Source organism: Lepus europaeus, chromosome 18 (genome assembly GCF_033115175.1).
Source record: "Lepus europaeus isolate LE1 chromosome 18, mLepTim1.pri, whole genome shotgun sequence".
NCBI lineage: Eukaryota > Metazoa > Chordata > Mammalia > Lagomorpha > Leporidae > Lepus > Lepus europaeus.
This window is the reverse complement of record NC_084844.1, coordinates 16,503,949-16,522,582: the sequence shown is the minus strand read 5'-3', so window position 1 is coordinate 16,522,582 and position 18,634 is coordinate 16,503,949.

Genomic DNA, 18,634 nt, shown 5'->3' with positions numbered 1-18,634 from the left:
ATTCAGGTTTTCTCTCCATTATTGACCCCCTTTTTACTACAGAGCATAGACATTCCTGTTAAAACTGGTAACCTTAATATATAGAAGTTAAGAGCTTTGGGTCCATCAGATTTTACTCCTATTTTCCTTATTTTTCCAAGGAGGGTTTATTAATGTCAATAAACTTGATTCAGTTGCGAAAAACATGGGATGCAAACTCACGGAAGAAGAAATTAAGGATTTGAAATGCAACCTGCCCACTAATGGTGAGTGTTTAAAATATTTTTAAGATACTCATGAAAACTCCAGGATTTCTGTACAAGTGTCAATTCTTCAACCCATTAAATGCTTACTAGGCCTAGTCAGGCATTTTTTAATGGCTTAAGAGAATTCAGAACGCAATAAATAACTAATTTTGTCTTGTATATAATTTTAATTGGTTCGTGATGCAATTTATATCACTTTGTTATAAATAGGGATTGGAGTTCATTCAAGTCAACTACAAAATTGGGGAAATAAAACAAACTAGAGGACAAAAGAGAGTGAAAATACAATGAAATAAAGTTAGAGGAAATGAATATGATAAGGAAAGAATGCTAAGGGTGGGGAATGATTTAAATATCACCAACTACCACTTAAATTAGCGCTTGCACTGCTATTAGTTCCACTCCATCCAGGGACTTACCTTTAGACAAGAATACAAAAAAGTGATGAGAAGACAAAACAATCAACAAGAAAAAATAGGTTTGACACACACTTCTTTACTAATGAAGGCATAGCAGAATCTATGTCCTAAAACCAAGGGCAATGAGAGACTCGGGCCATTTCTGGTATGTTTTCTTCAGGAATATTCTAAAGAATTCATCTTTTAGAGTATCCATGTCTATATGGATACTTCATTAAGTTCATAGAAAATGGAATTAAAAGATAAGTTTAGGGGCTAGCATTATGTCCCAATGGGTTAAGCCACCACTTAAGATACTAGCATCACATATGACTGCTGGTTTGAGTTCTAGGTGTTCCATTTCCAATCCTGCTCCCTGCTGTTACATATGGGAAAGTAGCAGAAGGTAGCTCATGTACTTGACCTTTGCCACTCATGTAGGAGACCAAGATAAACCTCCTGGCTCCTTGGTTGCCTGGCCTAGCCCCACCCATGGCCATGTGGCCATTTGGGGAGTGAACCAGCAAATGAAAGAAATCTCTCTCTTTCTCTCTCTGTCTCTCTTCTCTCTGTCTCTCCCTAATTCTATAACTCTACCTTTCAAATAACTAAATAATTCTTTTTTTAAAAAAAGATAAATTTATTTTGGTGCAAAAAATTTTTGAACTCCATGCATACAAGGAGTCATCAAAAATTAATGAAAACGTATTATGAGAAAATTATGTATAGATTTTAAAATTTTTGCACCAAAATAAACTTGTCTTTTAATTCCATTTTCCACATCTTCCTGAAGCGCCCTTGTATATGTAAATATAAATGGTGTTGATAATGTTCAATATTTTCAATATTCTGATGGTGACAGTGGGTACATAAATCTGCACAGGTAATAAAACTATAGAGAACTGTGGTGGGGCCAGTGCTGTGGTATAGCAGGTAAAGCTGCAGCCTGCAGTGCCGACATCCTATATGGGTGCCGATTAGAGTCCCAGCTGCTCCACTTCTGATGCAGCTCTCTACTATGGCCTGGGAAAACAGTAGAAGATGGCCCAAGTCCTTGGGCCCCTGCACCCACATGGGAAACCCGGAAGAAGCTCCTGTTCCTGGCTTTGGATCGGTGCAGCTCTGGCTGTTGCAGCCAATTGGGGTGTGAACTGGTGGATGGAAGATCTCTCTCTCTCTCTCTCTCTCTCTGCCTCTCCTTCTCTCTCTGTGTAACTCTGACTTTCAGGTAAAATGAATAAATCTTTTAAAAAAAACTATATAGAACTTAATACACACAGAGTCATGCAAATTAAATACATGTAAAACTAAGAATCTGAATAACATTGGTAGGCTTTATCAATGTTAATATCTGCTATTTTTAAACAGTGCATTATGCTTTTTATTTTAATTTTATGGTTATATATCAAGAAAGAGATATATTTTTGAGGGATGAATTGCTTTATTAATTTAGTGACTCTCAATATTTATTAATTTAAAAAAAATTTTAAGGTGAACTAATTTCATGTATTTCATACATACAGATTTTGAAGCATAGTAATACTTCCCAGCCTACCCTCCCTCCCATGCTTCCACCCTTCCTTCTCCTTCCTTTCTTATTCTCTCTTAATTTTTATAATGATCTACTTTCAATTTAATCATAAAATTAATCTGGTATTGTGATGCCTCTGACTTTGTTTTTTTTAAGATTCCTTTATCTATTTTGGGTTTCTTGTGTTTCCTTATGAATTTTGACATCATTTTTCTAAATATTTTATATCTCTATTTCTTTTTTAAAGATCTGCCCCACTCCACTAGCATGTCCTTTCCATGGAGAGGCCAAGATGTTCCCAGAGCTAGCTACCTGTGGGTGCTCTGCCTTGAGCCCTGGAGCCTTAGATATTTTGAGAGGCTGGAGGCACCTCACAGACCTACATTGATGCCAAGGACCCTGTGAACCCTCCCAGCCAGACTCAAAGTCAGTGAGGAGCATTGCTTTTCCCTCTGGTAAAATCCCCTAGTCTCACACACAAGAGCCACCACAGCCTCTACTAGTATCAAAATGGTGCCTTCTCCCCACCAGTTGCAGGGCACCCTTTTGGGTTAATGGGGAGAAAGAAACGTACTTCTTTTTTTTTTTTTAAGATTCATTTTATTTATTTGGAAGACAGAGTTACAAAGAGAGGTAGAGACAGAGAGAGAGGTCTTCCATCCGCTGGTTCACTCCCCAAATGGCTGCAACGACCAGAGCTGCGCCGATCCAGGAGCCAGGAGCTTCTTCTGGGTCTCCCACACGGGTGCAGGGGCCCAAGGACCTGGGCCATCTTCCACTGCTTTCCCAGGCCACAACAGAGAGCTGGATCAGAAGAGGAGTAGCCAGGACTCGAACCTGTGCCCATATGGGATGCCTGTGCTTCAGGCCAGTCCTTTAACCCACTGTGCCACAGCGCCGGCCCTGAAATGTACTTCTTTTCACTAGATTAGGCAGGCACCTTGCCCCTAGCTAGGGCTCCAGGCCAAACTCAAAAATAGTGTGGTCTGCAACATTATCCCTCAGGCAATAACACAGGTGGCATGAGCTGCCGCACTCTGCTCTCATCCCTCTCTCCTTAGTTGACCATCTCCTCCAGTTCCTGGCTGCAGGTGTTGTGTGTGGCTTCTCAGCATCTTCTATGCTCCTGCACAGCATCCTTCTTCCCTCTGTAGAATTTCCTCTGCAAACTTCTCTCCGGCTCTCCCCTGGGAATGTGCTTCTTCAGCTTTTCTTCTGCCATTTCCCCTTGTCTAAAGCAGCATGTCTTGTCCCTATTCAGCCATCTTGGAATCCTTCATCTGTTCTAGTATACTGTTGTTTATACATCTTATTTTTAAGGGAAGCTGGGAAAAAATAGATGAAACATACCTCTCCATTTTTTCTTATGATTTTGTGCTGGTATACAGTTAACCAAATAGAATTTTCAAAAATATTATGTTAAAAATAACTTTTGCATTAAGTGTATTAGCCTCCCATGGTATGATAAACCAATATATATATGCAAACCACATATCTATATCTATATCATCTATATCTATATCTATATCTATCTAAATATACGTCTGATGTCACAGAATTTTCTTCAAAATGATTCAGAATTTTATAACCTCCTAAGGAATTAATAAATCTGAGTCTACTAAAATAGAGAGAAGTATTTAATAAGAACTTATTATATGGGAAGATTATTTTTATTTTTTATTTAGTTTTTTAAAGATTTATTTATTTGAAAGAGAGAAGGAGAGAGAGAGAGAGATGTCCTGATCTTCTATTTGCAAGTTTACTTGCCAAATAGTGTCCACTGCTGGGGCGGGGCCGAGCCAAAGCCAGGAATCTAGAACTCTGTCTAGATCTTACATGTGAGTGGAAGGTGTGCATATATTTGGGCCATCTTCTGGCTGGATGAGACACAGAGCAATCCAGACTCCAAACACTCTGATATGGGGTACTGACACAAAAGCAGCAGCTTAACCTGGTTCCAAGATCATTCTTAAATTCCTAATTGAAACATTATTAAATAGTATATACCAAATTTAAATCCTGTTGTTGTGGTCTGATCTAAATAAAATTTTCCAGGATCTTAGAACTAAAAGTAAACCTTTGAAAAAAGTGACTTTTTAATCTTATCTCCTGATATTTAAGGTTTGATATCCCATAGAAGAATTAAATCACAGTTACATTGATGAAATAACTATGCTTTTTATATTTCATTTCTTTACTCTGATTCATTCCCAGAAAGAGGGTAGAAACAGAGAAAATTGTTGAAATGAATATTGCTAGAATATTTTCCATTTACAGTAAATTCCTAAGTCTCATAATGATTTATTTTTATTATTTGCATTTTTTCTTATAGTAGATGGGGAAGTTGCAATGAGTGAATTGTTTGATGAATTAAAAGCTTTTACAGGTAAGTGAAAAGATACTGTATTAACAAAACCTTCAATCTTTATATAGTAGCATAGTTTTAAGTATTTCCCACTATTCCATTTGTCAGTTTAAGCTTTTAACATTTTCTGATAAAACACATGCTTCTATAATCCTGTAGTTTACTTTTAAATGTAGCATCTAAGTGTCTATAAATTTATAAAAGTGTGAACTTTCTAGAATTTTTACACTAACAATATCATTCTCTGTTACATTATTAATAGATTCTCAAATAAGAATAGATCTTTGATCAATAGATCAAAGATAAGACTTTTATCGTCAGTATAAAGAATAAATAAATATTCAGAAAATATTAAAACTATACAATACTCTCTGGTAAGATGTATAAATGGGCCGGCGCCGCGGCTCACTAGGCTAATCCTCCGCCTTGTGGCGCCGGCACACCGGGTTCTAGTCCCGGTCGGGGCGCCGGTTCTGTCCCAGCTGCCCCTCTTCCAGGCCAGCTCTCTGCTGTGGCCAGGGAGTGCAGTGGAGGATGGCTCAAGTGCTTGGGCCCTGCACCCCATGGGAGACCAGGATAGGCACCTGGCTCCTGCCATCGGATCAGCGCGGTGCGCCGGCCGCATCGAGCCTACCGCGGTGGCCATTGGAGGGTGAACCAACGGCAAAAGGAAGACCTTTCTCTCTGTCTCTCTCTCTCTCTCACTGTCCACTCTGCCTGTCAAAAAATAAAAAATAAATAAAATAATAAAAAAAAGATGTATAAATGAATTGTTTCTGATTTTTAACAAGTTATTCAGGTAGATTTTATTTTCTTCCACTTTGACTCATCTTTCAGATTAGTTATACTTTTCAGCATTTTTAAGTAAACCAGTAAATTTGATATTTCACTCCTCTTAATTCCATATAGCAATCTGTTTTATTATGTCTGAAACTACCTCAAATTAGGAAGAAACTTGTTTAATGTTATTACATTGTTTGAAACAATTATTCTATTAAATCCTTGAATAATAATCTTTCATATTTTTCAAAGGAAAAAAGATTGATGTGCAAGACCTCTCAGATTTTCTGAGTACCATGGGTATTGAGCTAACAGATAAAGAACAGACGAAGCTGCTAAACGAGCTGCCAATTGATGGTGAGCCTCATATATGACTCTGTTCCCTTCTTTAGAGCTTTGTTTTATGGGGCTATAGGGGTTTTGTTTGTTTGTTTTTAAGAAAATGTTCTCAGTTTATAATCTTAAAAAATTAAAATGATTAGAAAAAGTAAATTTTATGTTATGTAGATGCCCTTTCATTTCTTTTGCCCAAGGCCACAGAGCTTAAGTAAATGTTTTACTATCATATCCTCTGACCTCTGACAAAATTATATTAAAAAAGGAAATGGAAGAAAAGTGATGAGGTGAGAGATTTTTAGAAGAATTGGGTGGAAGGAGTCAACAAAGAAACAAGCAATAGCAGCCTAGCAGAGTGTATTAACAACTTCTTCAGTGTTAAAAATTGCATAATGTCACACTGATAGTTCTCATTTTCATTTTTTTAAGTTAGAGGATGAGATAAGAGCATATTAATAAATAATAAAATTCTTTCTTAAATTATGAAATGTATGTATCTTCTTATGAGCATCTATAGCACATTTTGTTTGACATAGAGTGTGTTTTATATTGCAGCTTCTGGGAAGATCTACGAAAATAGATTGTTGAATGGTGTGAAGTCTTTCAAAGGTGAAAAACAGTATTTAAAGTTTAAATTAATGTCATTAATCAAGATATTCTCTAAGAATTGATTTTTAGTTAGGTCTTTCATTTTACATTTAGTTTCCTAAGTAATGTCCCTTCTAAAATCTTTATAAAAGTTCTCATAATCTTTTAAATTTTTAAAAAATAAACCCTCTAGGAAATACATGAAGACAACATTAGGTAGCTATTTTGAGAATTGAGTAAAAAAATCAAAGACAACCAAAGATAATTCCTGCCCATTGTCAGAAAGATTAGACATTGTTTTCTAGTAGAATCAAATCCATTAGAGATGATTTCTCTAAACAGAACATATTTTTAGCAAAGTTGTATTAAGAAAAACTGTCCCTATTCCTAGTACTTAGGAGAAAGAAAGAGAGAGGGAGAGAAGGAGAGAAAGAGAAACACAATAGAATGGAGTAGGGGAATGAAGAAAAAAGTTGGAAACATTGCATTTTGACACCTATTGAGAAGAGTTTCCTGCCACAGAAGGAATGCCTCCTAATATTCCCAGGCCTTTAGGACAGCAGGATTATTTCTTGAGGAAATTAATGTGGAAGTGGCCCATGATATTTCTCATTTTATAATTTACTATGTGTTATTATCCACTAAATTAAGTGTCACTTTAAAAATGGTGCTCTGAACGATCCAACATGGGAAGCGGGATACACAGCAGACTCATAGAAAGGAGATGTCCTAAACAGCACTCTGGCCTCAGAATTAGCCCTTAAGGCATTCAGATCTGGCTGAAGAGCCCATGAGAGTATTTTAGGCATGGAAAGCCAAGACACCCTGGAAAAGAAAAAAAAAAAAAGAAGACCTAATTGAAAGATCTCTGCGAGTGAGATCCCAGTGGAAAGAACAGGGCCATCAAAGAAGGAGGTACCTTTCTCTGAAGGGAGGAGAGAACTTCCACTTTGACTATGACCTTGTCTAAATAAGATCGAAGTCGGAAAACTCAAAAGGCTTCCATAGCCTTGGCAACTCATGACTAGAGCCTAGGGAGATTACTGACTCCATAAACAAGAGTGTCAATTTGTTAAGTCAACAATAGGAGTCACTGTGTATTTATTTCTCATGTGGGATCTGTCCTTAATGTGTTGTCCAATGTGAAGTAATGCTATAACTAGTACTGAAACAATATTTTACACTTTGTGTTTCTGTGTGGGTGCAAACTGTTGAAATCTTTACTTAATATATACTAAATCGATCTTCTGTATATAAAGATAATTGAAAATGAATCTTGATGTGAATGGAATGGGAGAGAGAGCGGGAGATGGGAGGGGTGCGAGTGGGAGGGAAGTTATGGGGGGGGGGGAGCCATTGTAATCCATAAGCTGTACTTTGGAAATTTATATTTACTAAATAAAAGTTTAAAAAAAAATTTGAGTAAATGTTTGGAAAAAAAAAAATGGTGCTCTGATTGCAGGAAACTGAACTTGTCAGTCTTTCCGTAGTTCTCTTCTTCCTCTGTCCCAGGGGGCACATCTTATGTACCTTCTTTAGTCCCTAGTCCTCCTGTTTTACAGCTTTTTAAATATATCTTCCTCCCCGTGTACTCCCAGCCTCAACTTTTGCTTCAGCTTCACAGCATTTGTAGTTAAGCTTCCCTGATATTATCATAGGTGGATTAAAAGAGATAGCATATATTCATTTTCATTAAACAAATAGCTTTCTACTTAAAAATAATCTATACTTATACTCTTTTCACCCCATGGGAAAACCACACAGTGTAATTTCAGAGTTTCAGTGGAAACAAGTACTAGTTTTCTAGCATTGAATAATTTTCTCAAAATCCTTCTCTACTGTATGTTTCATTAGTGACCTTTAACTTCAGTTATAAAATTCCTTTATAAGCTATTTCCTGGGTATAGTTTCACCAAGATAGATTTAAAATTTGTAAGGAAAATGTTCATCTAAATTTAGTTGTCATGATTAGAGGCAATATTAATTACACGAAGAAAAAGATGATATTTTTCCTTAATCTTATCATTTTAATAGTAAAACATTTTATATATAATATTAACATATTTCTAATATTTAACACATATATTACATCTTAATTTTCTCACTTTCTGTCTTTTTCTAAGGAGGGAAAGTTCAAAAGAGTAAAATGGATAGTGTTCTAGAAAACTTGGGAATTAAACTCACCGAAAAGGAGCTTGAACATCTAGCAGCTAAGTTGCCAGTCAATGGTGAATACTAGTTATTACTATGATTTTCAATAGAATTTTTGCTTATAAATTTAAATTATAAGATTTTTGAAATAAGAATTATTCAATGCTAAAAGGATATTTCTGTTATCTCCAAATAAGCTTTATATCCCTTTGGTATTATCAAGTCCTTCTTGAACCCCAGTAACTCAGATATTTGCTTTTAATACTGTCCCAAAGTTCCTATAAGCTTTATTCATTTTTTTCTTTTCCTCTCTGATTGTATATTTTCAAATAATCTTGATTTGAGTGACCAGATTCTTTCCTCTTTTATTCTATTCTGCTAATGAGACCTTCTATTGCATTTCAATTTTTCTTAGTATACATTTCAGCTTAAGAATTTGTTTTTTAAAAAAATTGTTCCATCTCTCTGTTAAGATTTTCTGTTCAAGTATTGTATAATTTCATTCTTTTTGTTGAAGCTCATTGAGTTTCCTTAAAACAGCCATTTTGAATTATCTATCAGAGTCTGCAGATATAATTTGCTATATGATCAGTTTCTGCTATTTGTCTATTATGTGAAGTCATGGTTCCCTGGAAGTTCTTGATGTTTGTTACCATACAATATCACCTACACTTTGAAGTACAAGGTATTATTCCATTCTTCATAATCTGGATTTGTGTTTGCCTGGCCTTCCAGAAATTCTAAGTATTATGCTTACTTTCTCTGAACTTATGGACTAGATGACACCCTATGCTAAAGCTTACCATAAATCCACTGTTGTATTATATTTTTTCCATCATGGATGATACCTTAAGCCCATATTGTCTCAAATCCATAGTGAATCTTGTTAAGAATGAACTGAATCAGCCATTTTTAAAAAAGAATGAAATCCTCTTTTCTACAACAATATGGATGCATTGTCCAAGTATTTTACATAAAATATAGGGTGTCATCTGAAGACTAGAAAATGGCCCCTTTCCTTAACTGTTCTCTTGTTTCAGGGGACAAATAACCTTTCACTAAGATATTGTTAATTCCTAGACTCTATTAATTAATAATTCTGTCAATAATTTTAAAATTGTAAAAAATAGTGGAGAAAATTTACTTGGACAAGGGTCTGCTTTATTGTATTTGGACTTTGGCCCCATATCTTTGACATTGTTTGTTCCTTACTCATTATCTTTACTTGTAGATGCTGGGAATATTAATTTCAGTGAGTTGATGGAGGAAGTGAAAATTATTACAGGTGAGAAATGAGTTACTATAAATCCGAGATTCAGATTCTTAACACTAAATAATTATTTTGTTGATGTCTTTATTTTCTTCTTTTACTCTTATTTGTATCTAATCACTCAAAGTTGTACATTAGATTATCTATATTAAGTATAACTATCTATATTCTTTATAGTGGTTTTTGAAGATTTATTTATTTATTTGAAAGAGTTACACAGAAAGAGAAAGAGAGGCAGAGAGAGAGAGAGAGAGAGAGTGAAAGGTCTTCTAATCCGCCGGTTCACCCCCCAGTTGGCCGCAATCGCCAGAGCTGTGCTGACCTAGAGCCAGGAGCCAGGAGCTTCTTCAAGGTCTTCCATGTGGGTCTTCCTTGGGCCATCTTCTACTGCTTTCCCAGGCCATAGCAGAGAGCTGGATCAGAAGTGGAACAGCTGGGACTAGAACCAGCAACCATATGGGATGCCAGCACTGCAGGTGGTGGCTTTACCTGCTACACAATGCTGGCCCCTACAGTGTTTTTCAAAAGTGTAACATCACTACTCTGTACTTTAAGAAAGTCAAATTATAAATTAGTAAAGTAAATTTTTGGTAGAGATACAGGTAGTTTCATAATTTGGATAATAACTAGTACACTGTATAATTACAGAATTATTTAGATCAGTTATCTAAAATTTTCAAAATAAAATGAAATTACATGTTTTTTTAATTGGGTACTATATTTGATTACACAATTATGAAATAACAATTTACTAGGACCAAGTAAAAAATTTTGTTTTTAAAAATTCATAAAAAGTGGTTAGTAGGATGGGCAATCTTATGCTTTTGTTGTCTATCAGTCTAGATATTAATGTTGAGTTGTTATAACTAATTTTTAAAAAAATTTTCTAGTCATTAAATAGTACACAAGTTTCTCATCTGTTTTTATTCTGTCTTTTTTGAAGGAGGTGAAGCAAGTATCGGGGAAATAAAAAGTGTTCTTGGAAGTATGGGCATGGAGCTCACGGAGAAGGAAGACTCAGAATTGGTGAAAATGTTACCTACTGATGGTAAGCATTTTACATAGCAATATAACTTTCAAAGAAGCTTATACTATGTTCTCTTGATGAGAACTAACATTTTGATTGCCAAGGAAACATTAAGAACAAAGAAAATTTAAAGCTTTCTTGAAACAGCCATTCCTATTCATTTACATATCCATGGCTGCTGTTGTGCTACACCAGTAAAGTTGATTAGTGATGACATAAACCTTATGAGCCACAAGGCCTAAAATATTTATTTTCTGATCCTTAACAAAAGAATTTACCTATCTTCTTTGATGTATACACTCAGATTACAAAGAAGTGTATGCTGGGCTGAAGCTTAGGTATATTTTTAGTTTTATTTACGTATTTGAACCAATTCACATTCATTTTAGCAATATGTGTCATCATAAACAGTAAGTTTTTGTTGAAGCAACAAATAACGAAAAAAAAAAACAGTGGCATAAAACATTAAGAGTAATTTTTGCTTAAAATGCATGTGCATTTTGGTTAGCAGTGGATTCTGCTTTTTGTTACTTTAACCAAAATACCAAAGAGAAGCTTTGTTCAAAAACAAAAGCTTCTCTTTGGTATTTTGGTCAAGTATCTGCTAATACTAACTGATAGAATCAAAAAGGGAGAGAAAGATCCAACATGGGAAGTGGGATACACAGCAGACTCATAGGATGGCAGATGTCCTAAACAACACTCTGGCCTCAGAATCAGCCCTCAAGGCATTCAGATCTGGCTGAAGAGCCCATGAGAGTATAGCAGGCATGGAAAGCCAAGATATCATGGAAAAAAAAAAAAAAAGACCTAAATGAATGATCTCTGTGAGTGAGATCCCAGTGGAAAGAACGGGGCCATCAAAGAAGGAGGTACCCTTCTCCGAAGGGAGGAGAGAACCTCCACTTTGACTATGACCCTATCGGAATAAGATCAAAGTCAGCGAACTCTAAAGGCTTCCATAGCCCTGGCAACTCATGACTAGAGCCTAGGGAGATTACTGACGCCATGAACAGGAGTGTCAAATTGTTAAATCAGCAACAGGAGTCACTGTGTACTTACACCCCATGTGGGATCTGTCCCTAATGTGTCGTCTAAAGCCAAGTGATGCTATGACTGGTACTGAAACGGTATTTTTATACTTTGCGTTTCTGTGTGGGCGCAGACTGATGAGGTCTTTGCTAATTATATACTGAAGTGATCTTCTGTATATAAAGAGAATTGGAAATGAAAAAAAAAAAAACAACCTGGTGTTAAAATGGAAATGGCATAGAAAATTAATTAATTTGAAAAAAAAAATTATGTAGGATCTCTGTCTTTAATGTGCTGTACATTGCTATTTAATGCTATAATTAGTAATCCAATGGTAGTTTTTTCACTTGATGTTGCTATATGGGCAAAAAGTTGAAATCTTTACCTAATATATACTAAACTGATCTTCTGTATACAAAGAGAATTGAAAATGAATCTTTACATGAATGGAAGGGGAAAGGGAGCGGGAAAGGGGAGGGTAGCGGGCGGGAGGGAAGTTATGGGAGGGGGGAAGCCATTGTAACCCATAAGCTATACTTTGGAAATTTATATTCATTAAATAAAAGTTTAATTAAAAAAAAAAAAAACAAAAACAAAAGCTTATTTAAACTGAAGCTGCAGGTTACAGGACCACTCAGGTAGTCTGGTATCTGATGGAGGATGGATATGGTAGTACAGAGGGATGGTCACATGGTGGGCAGGAGGTGGAGAAAGAACAGTTAGGGAGAGCTGGAACTCAATAATCAAATTTCTCATGAGAACCACCATCCAAGGGCATGCCCCCAGTGACCCAAAGACCTCCTACTGGCCTCACCTTTAAAACACCATCATTATATCAACTCTATACCATCAACCAATCATTAACATCAAGACATCAGAGCTTAAACATCTGCATAAGTTTTCAGGAGTCAAATTTACTGTTGTACCCATTGTAAGGCGGGCACAAAACACACCAAACACCAGAGTAAGGGAAAGAGTTTATTGGGGGAAACCCGACAGACCAGAGGGAAAGGGCAAAGAAGGAAAAGGAGAAGGAGAGCTAAAGAGAGAGATCCAGAGACAGATCAGGAGATGGAGAGAAAGAGAGCCAGGTGTTCAGGAACAGGTCCTTTTAAAACTTTTCTGGGGGAGGGAGAGTGACAGGTAAGGAAGTAGGAGCAGCAAATCCCTTTAGGATGGGGGTGGAGCTGACACCCGTGGTTAGGCCATGTGGCCATCTGGCTTCCAGCCATGGCAGTGGGGGCTAAGGCCTAGGATGGTGTGGGGACTGCACCATTTTACTAAATGCCCATACTACCAACCAACATTTGGTTTTCTCAAATGTTTGCTAAGCTGGTAATTGTGAAATGTACTATCTTTATTTACCAATATTTCATAAGCATTCAAGCAATTTGTGTTTCCTCTTTTGTAAAGTACATATTTTGTCTCTGTCCAACTTCCTATTGGTTTGTTTCTATTTTTCTTGATAATTGGTAAGAGTTTTTTTCTAATCTAAGGAGGCAGGAATACTTTTTCTGAAAAAGGACAGAGGAAATATTTTAGGCTTTACTTCTTCTTTTGTAACTATTCAACTCTACAACTTTTGTTGTAGGGCAAAAGTACCCATAGTTATTATGTGCACAGATAGACATGGCTATCTTCAGTAAAACTATAAAGCCAGGTGGTGGGTCAGTGGCTTACTGGCCATACTTTACTGACCTCTATCATAATGAGGTTTCTTGGTTACATGTGTTTTAAAATATATTTTCCCAATTTTCAACTTTCATTATGATGCACCAAAGTTCTTAAACTATGTGAAAATTTCCTTTAAGTTTGCACTTTCATATGTCTCTTTGATGAAGTCTTAAAAATATCCTTCTATATTTTTCTTCTAAAATTTTAAAGGTATATCTTCAGTCAACCTGAATATCATTTTTTAAACTGGAAATCTGTTGCATATTTAGTCAAATAGAGTGTTCTCAAAACTTAAAAACCCAATTTTGTTCCCTAATTCTACTAAAAGGTTTAATTCTGGAATGTAAAATCAATAAATCAATAGAAGTGTCCTAAAAGTGATTAAAGAGGCATATAAGGAAATGACAATAGAAATGAAATACTTTTTCAACATAGTTATGGCTAATATTTCATTGCCTTGAATGCCAAGAATAGAAAGACTGGTCATGTGTTTTTATTCTTATTATAAAATAATAAACTTATTTTATAATAAACTGGAAATCATAAAATTTATCTTTCTGAAATTATGATTTTTGCGCAACTTTTGTGAATCTCTAACTAAATCTCTTTGACTTAAATTGTTGCTTTTCTTACAGCTGATGGAAAGTTCTATCAGAATAGGTTGATGAATAATGTGAAATCTCTTAAAGGTGAGTGAAAAACAGAATAATGGAGCTGATATTAATGTATTTTCTGCCTATAATATTGTATAGTCATTTAATTGTCAATTCTCCATATATATTTATATTTTCTATTTATATATAGTTTCATGTTTGTGCCTCATCTATAGATCTGCTACAACATAGCATTAATCTTGGTTATTCTCCACTGGATTGAAGTCTCATTTTCCTCTACAATTTTTGAATCAGTCGTACAGGAGAAAATAAAATTTAAGTGTGTACTATGAATAGCAAATAAATGACAATGGAGGTAGAAAATAAAATCTATTTGAGAGCTAGACAAATGAATGTGAGAGATCAGAGTAGAAAAAAAAGTTCTCTGTACTACTCAGGATCGTTATATTAAGGATCTTAGTGCTGATTAATTCACAGTTTTAATTCACTTTAAAAACTTGCTGTATGGCTGGGGATCCCCAAAATAGCTTGAGCATAAATGCTTTTACTTTCATTTTATTATTGACCCTTTTTATACACTTAATTGGCTGCAATGAATCATGACTCTTACATCGAAAAAAGCTGTAATATATAGAAAATAATTATTTTTGTCACATTTTGAATTCTGTTAATGAACTTTTGTCCCCTAAGGAGAAAAGATTGATATCAATAAACTAGACACATTATTGGAAAACATGGGGATGAAAGTTTCAGAAAAGGAACGTAAAGATATTGCAGAGAATCTACCAGTGGATGGTGAGTTTTTAAGATATAATTGAGCCCCCAAGAACACATAGCCTTAAACCTTTTTAAGAACTTCAAAAGGCTTGTCTGGAAACAAGGTATCATTCAGAAAATCATGAAGAACTTAAAATAAGAAAATAATAAAATATTCAATAATTTTGCTTAAACAATATTTTTCACTTAATATGCTAAAAATTGCTGATAATTGGGCTGACACTGTGGCTCAATAGGCTAATCCTCTGCCTGTGGTGCCGGCACCCCAGGTTCTAGTTCTGGTCGGGGTGCCAGATTCTGTCCCAGTTGCTCCTGTTCCAGTCCAGCTCTCTGCTGTGGCCCGGGAGTGCAGTGGAGGATGGCCCAGGTGCTTTGGCCCTGCATCCGCATGGGAGACCAAGAGAAGCACCTGGCTTCTGCCTTCGGATCAGCGTGGTGCGCCGGCCACAGTGGCCACTGGGGGGTGAACCAATGGAAAAAGGAAGACCTTCCTCTCTCTCTCTCTCTCTCTCACTGTCCACTCTGCCTGTCAAAAAAAAAAAAAAATTGCTGAGAATCTGGCATGAAACATTACCATGCCAGAGAGGGGAAAGTACAATTGGGGGGTCTGAGTACAAGGAGAGGTGAAAATATATTCGCCAGCATAGGTTTTTGACATTTCCCTTTCTTATTCCCTTCTTATTAACTTATCAGCTTTGTTCCTAGACCAGGCTGTTGGGCTCTAGTTTATATGTAATTATGAACTCAGATTTTGAAATTAAGGCAATAATGAACTGAAGTCAATATGATAAGTCATAAGTTAAATCTCAACTTAAATCAACAAAAGTAGGCAACACTCCAAAGCGAGCAGTATTGTTTTCATGGGACAGTCTCCTATCTATCTCCCCATTTCTAATGCTTCTCACTGTTATTGGTTTTTCTCATTTTGATAACCTTTTTATCTCAAAAAATGTACTTAATTATTTTTGTGCTTTCCAGTACTCTGTAAAAGTAACATGAGAGTTATATGAACTTTTGGAAAACTTATTTGCTTGTAACTTACATTTCTACTGAGATATTTGGAGAATAATTGTAGATGACAGACTACCAAATTTCATCAGAGGAGGTTGTTTTACAATTAGAACTTCATTCCCCTCCACCCCTTTTTTTAACCACTGAAAGAACTTCTCTGGCATTAAGCGAAGGGGAAGACAAGTGTCTTATTTAACACAGCAATCATCCAAATAATCATATTTATAAACTTAATTTAAGAATTATTTAAAGCAGATAGGTACCTGGAGCAATAGACAAAATAGAGAGCCCAGAAATAAACCAATGCCTATATAAGCAAATGTTCTTCAACAAGAATGCCAAAATCATAAAGTAGGGAAACAGACTCTCCAATAAATGTACTGGGCAAATATACCCATACCTCAGGAAAAAATTAACTCAAAATGGATTAAATATCTAATTGAAATTTCTGCTAAACTAGGGTCCTTTTGCTTTTTACTTGTTGAACTCCATTTTCTAGAGCAGTAAGTCCTTGACTGCAATGCAAATTAAAGATTATCTCAAAAGTGAGGGGAAAAGGGAGAAGGGAGGAGGCTGAGTGGGAGGAAGTGAAGGGGAGGGAGAGAGGGAGAAAGGGATATTCTCAGAAATGTATCTATAAGCTATACTGAACCTGTTAAAAACTACAACAAAAAGGGGGGCCAGCACAGTGGCATAGCAGGTAAAGCTGCTGCCTGAAGTGCTGGCTTTGCATAGGGGCACTGGTTTGATTCCTGGCTGCTGTACTTCCTATCCAGCTCTGCTGTGGCCTGAGAAAGCAGAAGACGGCCCAAGTCCTTGGGCCCCTGCACCCATGTGGGAGACCAGAAAAAGCTCCTGGCTCCCACCGTTAGGGCCATTTGGGAAGTGAACCAGTAGATGAAAGACCTCTTTCTCTCTCTGCCTTTGCCTCTGCCTCTTTGTAACTCTGCCTTTCAAATAAATAAATAAATATTTAAAAAAAAAATAAAAAGAAAGCAAAAAGACCTAAATGTAAGGCTTAAAACTCTAGAACTCAGGTTAAAAAAATAAATCAGAAGAAAAACTCCATGATGTTAGATTTGATTAATTTCTGAATATGACAGCTAAAGCATAGTCAAGCAAATGTAGGAAAATTACACTATATCAAATATTAAAACTTCTGCTTATCAAAATATACAACTATCAGAGTGAAAATGCCACAAAGGAATAGGAGAAAATATTTGCAAATAATGTGTCAGATAAGATATATTATAAAAAATATGTAAAGCACTACAACTCAACAATAACAGTAAATTTTAAAAAAGAAAAAATTACTGTTGGGGCTGCTGTTGTGGCACAGCAGGTAAAGCCACCGCCTGTAGTGCTGGCATCCCATATGGGAGCCAGTTTGAGCCCACATGCTCCACTTCCCATCCAACTCCCTGCTAATTTACCTAATAAAGCAGTGGAAGATGGCACAAATACTTGAGTCCCCACACCCACGTAGTAGACCCAGAGAAAGTTCCTGGCTCCTGGCTTTGAATTGGCCCTGCTCTGGCCATTGCAGCCATTTGGGGTGTGAATCAGCAGATGGAAGATTCTATTTCTCTCTCTCTCTCTGTAATTCTGCCTTTTGAATAAAATAAATTTTTTTAAAAGATATTAATATTATCATGGCATGCTTCAATAAATGAGCAGATGATAACTAATTCTATATTTTGAAATATTATTCATAGTCAGATACCCCCATAGCTTCCTTCCCTGTATTGCACTGATGAGAAATCCAGGTTTGCAGATTCTCCTTGTAAGTACTTTCTTCATGCACTGAGTGCCCGAATATTTACAATCCCTACCCAAGGTATTGAATCTGAAATCATTGAGATCTGGGAGTTGACAGGGCTCTGAATTCCAGAGTTTTCTAGACTGTAATGGAAAAATAGGTGATTTTCAGCCTTGCAAAGGATCAGTGACTGTCCCCTCAGGTTTAGAGTGAGAGGTCTGAAGGAGAATACAGGCACGTGCCATGGATCCTCTCCTGGGCATAAGAGTAGAACTAGTAAGAGATAAACTGTGACTCTCACTTCTTTGCAAGGTAAGAAGGAAATGGAACAGATATCTAATACCTGAAGCTTTCCAGCTGCATCCCAAGGGCCTGGATTTCATCTCACCTTTCCCAAAGCAATAGCACAATTTTGAACATTCTAAAGGGGATCTCTGTAAGACTATCAGTGGGCTTTTCAGCAAAACCATAGGACGGAAGAGAGTGGATTGATATTTTCAAAAAGTTGAAAGAAAAAGTAACTTCCAGCTGACAACACTATACCCAGCATTCCTTTCCTTCAAATATAAGGGGGGATTTTAAAACAATTCAGATAACTAGACGTGTAGAAATTTATCAGCAGGAGACCTGCCTAACAAGAAATGCTAAAGGGAGACCTTCCAGCTGAAGAGAAAAGAAGCTAATTGGTAACATAAAAACATATGAACGTTTAAAACTCACTGATAAAAGCACAGAGTCAAACCCAGAACATTCAAATACTGTAGTGGTGGTATGAAAATAAAATATATCTCCACTCTGAAAATTAAAAGATAAAACTATTATAAATAAATATAACTATAATAATTTGTTAAGGAATATAAATTTGAAGGTAAAAAGATAAAAACTATTGTAAGTAAATTTAACTAATAATTTATTAATGGATATAAATTATAAAATATGTAAATTGTTACAACAAAATATAAAATGTGGAAGAGTGATAAAAGTGTATAATTTATGTAAGTGACCAAGGTTATCAGTTTAAAATAGCTTATTGTATATATAAAATGTTTTCTGTAAACCTCATGGAAACTACAAAG